General features: G+C 50.1%; 1 pseudogene; it reads left to right on the top strand.

Annotated features, from left to right (window-relative positions):
* Window positions 1–9,094: 9,094 nt before the first annotated feature.
* Window positions 9,095–9,155, top strand: LOC135968701 (small nucleolar RNA U13; annotated as a pseudogene).
* The last annotated feature ends 236 nt before the right edge of the window (window positions 9,156–9,391 follow it).

Here is a 9,391-nt window from a genome sequence, read left to right as displayed (position 1 = left end):
GGGCAGTCTGGCAGCAGAGCCCTGGCTCTCATCTGCTCTCCACACTGCCTCTCTGCTTCCAGTCTGAGTTTGGAGAAGTAGGCCCAGGAATCACACAGACAGCTCAAAGTATCTGCCTATTGGCATATGAAAAGGTGCTCAACATCACTGATCATCAGAGAGATGCACATCAAAACTACAGTGAGATACATCATCTCACCCCAGTTAAAGAGCCTTATATCCAAAAGGCAGGCAATGACAAATGCTGGCAACGATGTGAAGAAAAGAGAACCCTCGGCCGGGCGTGGTGGCTCAAGCCTGTAATCCCAGCACTTTGGGAGGCCGAGACGGGTGGATCACGAGGTCAGGAGATCCAGACCATCCTGGTGAACACAGTGAAACCCCGTCTCTACTAAAACTACAAAAAACTAGCCGGGCGAGGTGGCGGGCGCCTGTAGTCCCAGCTACTCGGGAGGCTGAGGCAGGAGAATGGCGTGAACCCGGGAGGCAGAGCTTGCAGTGAGCTGAGATCCGGCCACCGCACTCCAGCCTGGGCGACAGAGCGAGACTCCGTCTCAAAAATAAAAAAAAAATAAAAAAAAAAAGAGAACCCTTGTACCCTGTTGGTGGGAATGTAAATCCATACAAACACTATGGAGAACAGTTTGGAGGTTCCTCAAAAAACTCAAAATTGAGGCCGGGCGCAGTGGCTCATGCCTATAATCCCAACACTTTGGGAGGTCCAAGCAGGTGGATCCCGTGAGGTCAGGAGTTCAAGACTAGCCTGGCCAACATGGTGAAACCCCATCTCTACTAAAAATACAAAAATTAGCCAGGCGTCATGGTGCATGCCTGTAATCCCAGCTACTCCAGAGGCTGAGGCAGGAGAATCACTTGAACCTGGGAGGCAGAGGTTGCGGTGAGTGAGATCACACCACTGCACTCCAGCCTGAGGGACAGAGCTAGATTCTGTCTCAAAACAAAAACAATGACAACAACAACAAAATCCACCCTAAAATTGTGCTACCATATGATCCAGCAATCCCACTGCTGGGTATATATCCCAAAGAATGGAAATCAGTGTATCTGTTAAGGAAATATCTGCACTCCCATATGTATTGTAGTACTGCTCACAATAGCCAAGATTTGGAAGCAACCTTGTCCATCAGCAGAGGAATGGATAAAGAAAATGTACATATGCACAGTGGAGTACTATTCAGCCATAAAAAAGAATGAGATCCAGTCATTTGTAACAACGTGAATGGAACTGGAGACCATTATGTTAAGTGAAATAAACCAGGTTCAGAAAGACAAACATCACATGTTCTCACTTATTTGTGGGAGCTAAAAATCAAAACAATTGAACTCATGGACATAGAGAGGCTGGGAAGGGTAGGTGGGGGTTGCGGGGGAGGTGAGGATGGTTAATGGGTACAAAAAAAATAGAAATAATGAGTAAGACCTACTATTTGATCACACAACAGGGCGCCTATAGTCAATAATAACTCTCTATTTTAAAATAACTAAAGCAGTATAATTGGATTGTTTGTAACACAAAGGATAAATGCTTGAGGGGATGGATGCCCCATTCTCCAGGATGTGGTTATTATATATTCTGTGCCTGTATCAAAACATTTCATGTACCCCATAAATAAGGACAACTACTATGTACCTACAAAAATTAATAATTAAACAAATATGTATCAGCCTATTGGTCAAGGCTTAGCTGGGTGGCCACAGTGCGCTTCCCAATACCCCCAAATGAACTTACTGTCTAAAATGGAGGCTCCTTGGCCAGGCGCGGTGGTTCACGCCTGTAATCTCAACACTTTGGGAGGCCGAGATGGGCAGATGACCTGAGGTCAGGAGTTCGAGACCAGCCTGGCCAACATCGTGAAACCCCGTCTCTATTAAAAAAAAAAAAAAAAAAGAAAGAAAATTAGCCAGGCTTGTTGGCGCACGCCTGTAATCCCAGCTACTTGGGAGGGAGGCTGAGGCAGGAGAATCGCTTGAACCCGGGAGGCAGAGGTTGCAGTGAGCCGAGATTGTGCCACTGCACTCCAGCCTGGGCAACAGATAGACTCTGTCAAAAAAAAGAACAAGGTGGGCGCGGTGGCTCAAGCCTGTAATCCCAGCACTTTGGGAGGCCGAGACGGGTGGATCACGAGGTCAGGAGATCGAGACCATCCTGGCTAACACGGTGAAACCCCATCTCTACTAAAAAATACAAAAAAAACTGGCCGGGCGAGGTGGCAGGCGTCTGTAGTCCCAGCTACTCGGGAGGCTGAGGCAGGAGAATGGCGTGAACCCGGGAGGCGGAGCTTGCAATGAGCTGAGATCCGGCCACTGCACTTCAGCCTGGGCGACAGAGCGAGACTCCGTCTCAAAAAAAAAATAAAAAAATAAAAAAAAGAACAAGGAAGTGGGCAGCCTGGATTGACAACGGCCACTGTCCTTGCTCAACAGGGAGACCAGTGCAGAATGGACCTGACCCTGTAAATGACAGGTGACCACAGGTAACAATATAAGTCACCATTTTGTCTCCACATATTGTGAACCACCAGTGCTCCCTTAACCGTGGCAACAGGGTTGATGATGCTCTTAAGCCCTCCAATTAGAAAACCGGCTGCAGATGCCCTTCCCTAGGGCTCTGTTCCCCTAGAATCACTATCAGTCAGGAACTGATTATCAGTAGGCTGAATCACGGCCCCCAAATATATTCAGGACGGCGATGGTCTCTTTTTTTTTTTCTTTTTTTTTGAGACGAAGTCTCGCTCTGTCGCTCAGGCTGGAGTGCAGTGGCAGGATCTCAGCTCACTGCAAGCTCCGCCTCCTGAGTTTACGCCATTCTCCTGCCTCAGCCTCCCGAGCAGCTGGGACTACAGGCGCCCGCCACCTCGCCCGGCTAGTTTTTTGTACTTTTTAGTAGAGACGGGGTTTCACCGTGTTAGCCAGGATGGTCTCGATCTCCTGACCTCGTGATCCACCCGTCTCGGCCTCCCAAAGTGCTGGGATTACAGGCTTGAGCGACCACCCCCGGCCGCCGGTGATGGTCTCAATGTTTGTATCCCCTCTGAAATTCACATACCGAGGCCAGGAGCAGTGGCTCACGCCTGTAATCCCAGCACTTTGGGAGAGCAAGGCGGGAGGATTGCCCGAGCTCAGGAATTCAAGGTCAGCCTGGCTAACATAGTAAGATCCCCATCTCTACAAAAAATTGGCCAGGCATGGTGGGATGCACCTGAAGTCCCAGATACTTGGGAGGCTGTGGTGGGAAGATCACTTGAGCCTGGGCGGTCGAGGTCGCAGTGAGCTGTGACTCCAGCCTGGGCAACAGAGAGAGACCCTGTCTCAAGAACAAACCCCAAAATTCATATATGGAAATCCCAACCCCCAGGGTGATGGTATTAGGAGGTGCAACCTCTGGGAGATGATTGGGTCAAGAGGGCAAAGTCCACATGAATAGGATTAGTGCCCTTATAAAACACGCCACAGGGAGCGCCCTTGCCTCTTCCACCATGTGAGAACCCAGGGACAAGACCCCCTCTATGAGGAAGCGGGGCGCTTATCAGACACCGAATCTGCCAGCACCTTGATCTTGAACGTCCCAGCCTTTACAACTGTGAGAAATACATTTCTGTTGAGTTTAAACCTCCCAGTTTATGGTATTTTGTTACAGCAGCCTGAACAGACTAAGACGGGAACCCAATCCCTGGAACCTATAAATGTTATGTTATACAAAAGAAGCGTCTTTGCAGATGTGAGAAAGTTAATGATTTTTTTTTTTTTTTTTTTTTTTTTTTTGAGATGGAGTCTTGCTCTGTCACCCAGGATAGAATGCAGTGGCGCAATCTCAGCTCACAGCAACCTCCGCCTCCTAGGTTCCAGCAATTCTCCTGCCTCAGCCTCCTAAGTAGCTGGGATTACAGGCGCATGCCACCATGCCTGGCTAATTTTTGTATTTTTAGTAGAAACAGGGATTTGCTGTGTTGGCCAGGCTGGTCTCGAACTCCTGATCTCAGGTGATCTGCCCACCTTGGCCTACCAAAGTGCTGGGATTACAGGTGTGAGCCACTGCACCCGGCCAAGTTAATGATTTTGAGATGAGATTATCCTGAACTACCTGTTAAGCCATATATGCCATCACAAGTGTCCTTATAAATGAGAGGCAGAAGGAGGTTGCACACAGAAGAGGAGAAGGCAAAATCACTCCAGCGGCAGAGATTGGAGTGATGCAGCCACAAGCCAAGGAATGCTGGCAGCCTCCAGAAGCCAGGAGAGGCAATGAATGGCTCCCCCTTGCCTCCAGAAGGCAGGCAGTCCTGCCACTCCTTTGACTCCAACCCAATGAAACTGATTTTAGACTCTGGCCTCCAGAGCAGCAAGAGAATAAATGCCTGTGTTTGAAGCCATGAAGTTTGTGATAATTTGTTACAGCAGCAATGGGAAACTAATACAGGACTCCAGCAGAGAGGCTGAGCTGACCAGCCCTCCTGGAGCCTGCATACAGTTAACAAGTCACAGTGACAGGGAAGGTGGCCATGACCAGTGGCTGGATGAGTGGGACGGTGAGAGGGAGCTGTGAAGTCTATGGAAGGTTTCTGAGAAAATCAGAGTAGGCAAAGGGGGTAAAAGGGGCAGGGTGGTGGCCAGGTGTGGTGGCTCACACCTGCAATCCCAGCACTTTGGGAGACTGAGGTGGGAGGATCACTTGAGGCCAGGAGTTTGAGACCAGACTGACAACATAGTGAGACCCCCATCTCCATAAAAAATTACAATTATAGGTGCTGTGTGTGCACCTATAGTCTCAGCTCCTTGGGAGGTTGAAGTAGGAGGAATTGCTTGAGCCTAGGAGTTCAAGGTTGCAGTGAGCCACGATCACGCCACTGCACTCCAGCCTGGGCAACATGACTAGACCCTGTCTCAAAAAATAAAAATAAAAATAAAACACTAGGAGTTCAAGAAAAGGCAGGGTGGTTAAAGTATTAAAGGCAGTGGTCAGGGGAAGCCTGACTGGGAAGGCAATATTTGAGCAAACTTTGGAAGGAGGGTAGGGAGTGACCCACAGGGAGGGACAGCCAAGCAAAGGCCCTGTGGTGGGAACAGAATAATAAGCAGCGGCCGGGCTGGGTGAGCAAGGAGCCCATGGGAGGCCACAGAGTCAGAGCAGGGCGGGGCAGATCATGTGAGACCTGGTGGGCCCTGGGAAGGACTTTGCCCTTTACTCGGGGCAGGATGGCACCCCAGGCGGATTCTGGGCAGAGGAGTGACACAGGTGTTCACAGGCTCCCTATGGCTGTGGAACAGATTGCAAGGGTGGGGTGGGGAGGAGCAGGGAGTCTGTGGATGGGAGTGATGGTCCAGATGGAGACAAGGGTGGACGGATCCAGGGTGGTGGCCATGGTTGGGGGAGAAGGAGCAGGTGCTACGCTGGTTTTGTGCAGCTGGAGCTGCCTGGGTTTGCTGAAAGGTTGGGTGTGGGCATGAGAGATGGACTCGGCCTGGGCACCGCAGGATGGAGCTGCCTGGTACTGCCCAGGGCACAGGCCACAATGAGGCTGCCTGTGCCAGCCCTGTGGGGGCCGTGCTGCCTTCTGGTTCCAGATTGTGAGCCAGGATGCAGCATGGTGTCCTGGGTGTGGACCGGCTGAAGATGACTGTTTGCCACTGTCCCCAGGTGGATGGCAATTTCCCAGCCTCTCCCACAGGCCTTTGTATGGGGACCAAGCAGGACCGGCGGCACCTGGGCTGGGTGGGGCTGTGGCCAGCTGGGTTACAGCAAGGCACAGAGGCAGGAATGGATGGGAATGAGTCCTGTGGCCCCTTGGGGGCAGGCAGGAAGCCCCCAGTGCCCTGACTCCTAGAAGGAGGAGGGAAGTGGGCAGAGGGAGGCTCGGAAAAGCCTGGCCTGGGGCAGGAAGGGTTTAAGGTGGTTCTGTGAGCCTAAAGTGGGCTTGGGCTCAGAGCACACTAAAATCTGCCTCCTCCTCTGTCTAACGCCTTGGCAAGGTCTTTCTAAGCCTCCCTTTGTTCCCCCTAAACAGGATCAAAATGCCCATTGTTGTTGAGACTAAATGAAGTCATTTATGAAAATGTTTAGTATCATCAATGCTTTACAACCTCATGTGGAATTGGGGCAGGCAACACCTGGGGGTTATGAGGGAAATGGTTTCACATCCTTGCTCTGTGCTTCTGGGCTTTCCTGAGCCTCATTTTCCCCAAAATTAAGCCCCGATTTTCCTTTTCCTTCCCCTAATCCTGCCCCATTCCCCTTCCCAGTAAATGGCAACATGGCTGGAAATCTTGGAGAACTCCCGAGTCTGGAAATGCTGGACTTCGCTGTTTCTCTCACACCCACCAGGAACATCGTTGGACCAGGCAAGTGGGGGTCCTGCACTGTGTGGTACTTTCCTCTAAGTCCCTCTCCAGTAGCTGGCGCCAGCCAAGCGACAGTGCTCTCAGGGCAGGGCACGCCCAGTTCAGACCAGGACCTGTGCAGGCCCGTCCCGTTTCTCCCCTTTAGGGTGCTCTGCAGAGATCTAGTGCCACCTCCACCACCGCCCCTGTGGGCATAGGCTGGAAGCCGCCAGGAACTCTAGGACTCTTGCTCTGTGGCTGGACCCCAGTTCCAGGACTGCTGCCTGGCAAGCACATGGCGCCCCCTGGTGGCCACCAGACTGGTGCCGCCACGAAGATTCTGGACGTCCCTGGGCACAGGACACATTCAGGGCATTGGGTCATCAATGGTCTATGACCATCTCTTAGAGTGGAGCCAGGTAGATGGGTCTATGTATCAACTTTCTTTTTTCTTTTTTTGAGACAGAGTGTTACTCTGTCACTCAGGCTGGAGTGCAGTGATGCGATCTCGGCTCACTGCAACCTCTGCCTCCCAGGTTCAAGCGATTTTCCTGCCTCAGCCTCCCAAGTAGTTGGGATTACAGCTGCGTGCCACCACGCCCAGCTAATTTTTGTATTTTTAGTAGAGATGGGTTTTTGCCATATTGGCCAGGCTGATCCCGAACTCCTGGCTTCCAGCAATCCACCTGCCTCGACCTCCCAAAGTGCTGGGATTACAGGCATGAGCCACCATGCCCAGCTAAAATACAGATTATATACACATAGGATGTCTTCTGGTACTTCATATTTAAATAGCCTATTATCTCAGAATTGTACTTTCCCCAGTGTTTAGACTGAGGCTAGTTACTTCGTAAACTTTGGATTTACAATAAGGCAATGCCCCTATTTTATTTTATTTTATTTTATATTTTATTTTATTTTTTATTTTTTATTATTATTTCTTTTGAGACAGAGTCTCACTTTGTTGCCCAGGTTGGAGTGCAGTGGCATGATCTCCACCAACTGCAACCTCCGCCTCCCGGGCTCAAGCAGTCCTCCTGCCTCATTCTCCCCAGTAGCTGGGATCACAGACGGGTGCCACCGTGCGCAGCTAATTTTTGTATTTTTCTGTAAAGACAGGATTTTTGCCATGTTGCCCAGGCCAGTCTTGAACTCCTGAGCTCAAGCGATCTGCTTGCCTTGGCCTCCCAAAGTGCTGGGATTACAGGCGTGAGCCACCGTCCCTGGCAGGCAATGTCCTTTTAGAAAGGAGCTATTTTATTTCCTTGCTATCTGCGAAGATTCCTTCGTTTCTCCCGCAGAAACTGGTATTCATGGCCTGTAACTCCTGCTGCCGGGAAGAAAGACATCAGGCTCTTGAAGAACTGGCCAGTTTCTTCTCCATAATGGGCAAATTGTGCCTCTCCCCTCCCCTGGGCCAGATGCTGTCCGGTCAGTCACAGCTGGGCTCCAGGAGGGACAGACACGTGGTCACTGTATCTGCTTTGCTTATTCTCACAGGTTGAAGGGGTATTGAAGGCTAAGACAAGGTCCGTGTTGAAGGACTCTAGTGGCCAGGCACGATGGCTCACGCCTGTAATTCCAACACTTTGGGAGGCTGAGGCAGGAGGATCGCTTGAGCCTAAGAGTTCGAGATCAGCCTGGGTGACATACTGAGACCTCAGCTCTAAAAATAAAATTGTAAAAAGTTTTTAAAATCTTGGCTGAGTGCAGTGTCTCCCGCCTGTAATCACAGCACTTTGGGAGGCCGAGGCAGGCGGATCACTTGAGGTTGGGAGTTTGAGGCCAGCCTGGGCAACATGGGGAAACGCCATCCCTACTGAAAATACAGAAAAATTAGCCAGGCGTGGTGGCGTGCACCTGTAGTCTCAGATACTCAGGAGGCTGAGGTGAAAGAATCACTTGAACCTGGGAGACTGAGGTTTAGGTGAACTGAGATCGCTCCGCCTGGGCGACAGAGTGAGACTCTGTCTAAAAAAAAAAAAAAAAAAAAAAAAAAAAAAACTTTATGAATGCAGGGATGATGGCCTAAGGACAGACTTGGGTGGAAGGTGTGTGGTTCTACATTTCTATCAGGAAATTCCAAATATGGTCATTTAACATGACCAGAAATTTCTTGCTCACATTACTCTGGTTAAAACTTTTTGGGGCCACGTATGGTGGCTCACATCTGTAATCCCAGCAGTTTGGGAGGCCGAGGTGGGCAGACCACGAGGTCAAGAGTTCAAGACCAACCTGGCCAACATGGTGAAATCCCATCTCTACTAAGAATACAAAAATTAGCTGGGCGTGGTGGTACGTGCCTGTAATCCCAGCTACTCAGGAGGCTGAGTCAGGAGAATCACTTGAACCTGGGAGGCGGAGGTTGCAGTGAGCCGAGATCACGCCACTGCACTCCAGCCTGGGCGACAGAGCAAGACTCTGTCTCAGAAAACAAACAAACAAACAAACAAACAAAAAACTTGCGTTACGCTGGGTGCAGTGGCTCATGCCTGTAATCCCAGTACTTTGGGAGGCAGAGGTTGGAGGATTGCTTGAGGCCAGAAGTTCGAGGCCAGCCTGGGCAACATAACAAGACCTCGCCTCTGCTTAAAACATCTTTTTAAAATTTTTAAAAGATGCTGAGGCAGGAGAATCGCTTGAACCCGGGAGGCGGAGGTTGCAGTGAGCCAAGATCGTGCCACTGCACCCTAGTCTGGGTGACAGAGTAAAATTCCATCTCAAAAAAAAAAAAAAAATTTTAAGAGACTTGCATTTTATCCTTTTGTAGTTCGTAAACTCGATGATTGGGTTTTCACACTCTTATGTGAGATGCGTGAAATGGTTTGGCTGTGTCCTCACCCAAATCTCATCTTGAATTGTAGCTCCCGTGATTCCCATGTGTTGTGGGAGGGATCCAGTGGGAGATGACGGAATCATCCAGATGGTTTCTCCCATACTGTTCTCATGGTATTGCATAAGTTTCACGAGATCTGATGGTTTTGTAAGAGTTTTTCCCCTTTCACTTGGTTCTTATTCTCTCTCTTCTCTGCTGCCATGTAAGACATGCCCTTTG

The sequence above is a fragment of the Macaca fascicularis genome, chromosome 19, assembly GCF_037993035.2.
Source record: "Macaca fascicularis isolate 582-1 chromosome 19, T2T-MFA8v1.1".
Lineage (NCBI taxonomy): Eukaryota > Metazoa > Chordata > Mammalia > Primates > Cercopithecidae > Macaca > Macaca fascicularis.
Note: the sequence above shows the minus strand (reverse complement) of the source record. Positions and strands in the feature narration are given on the sequence as shown.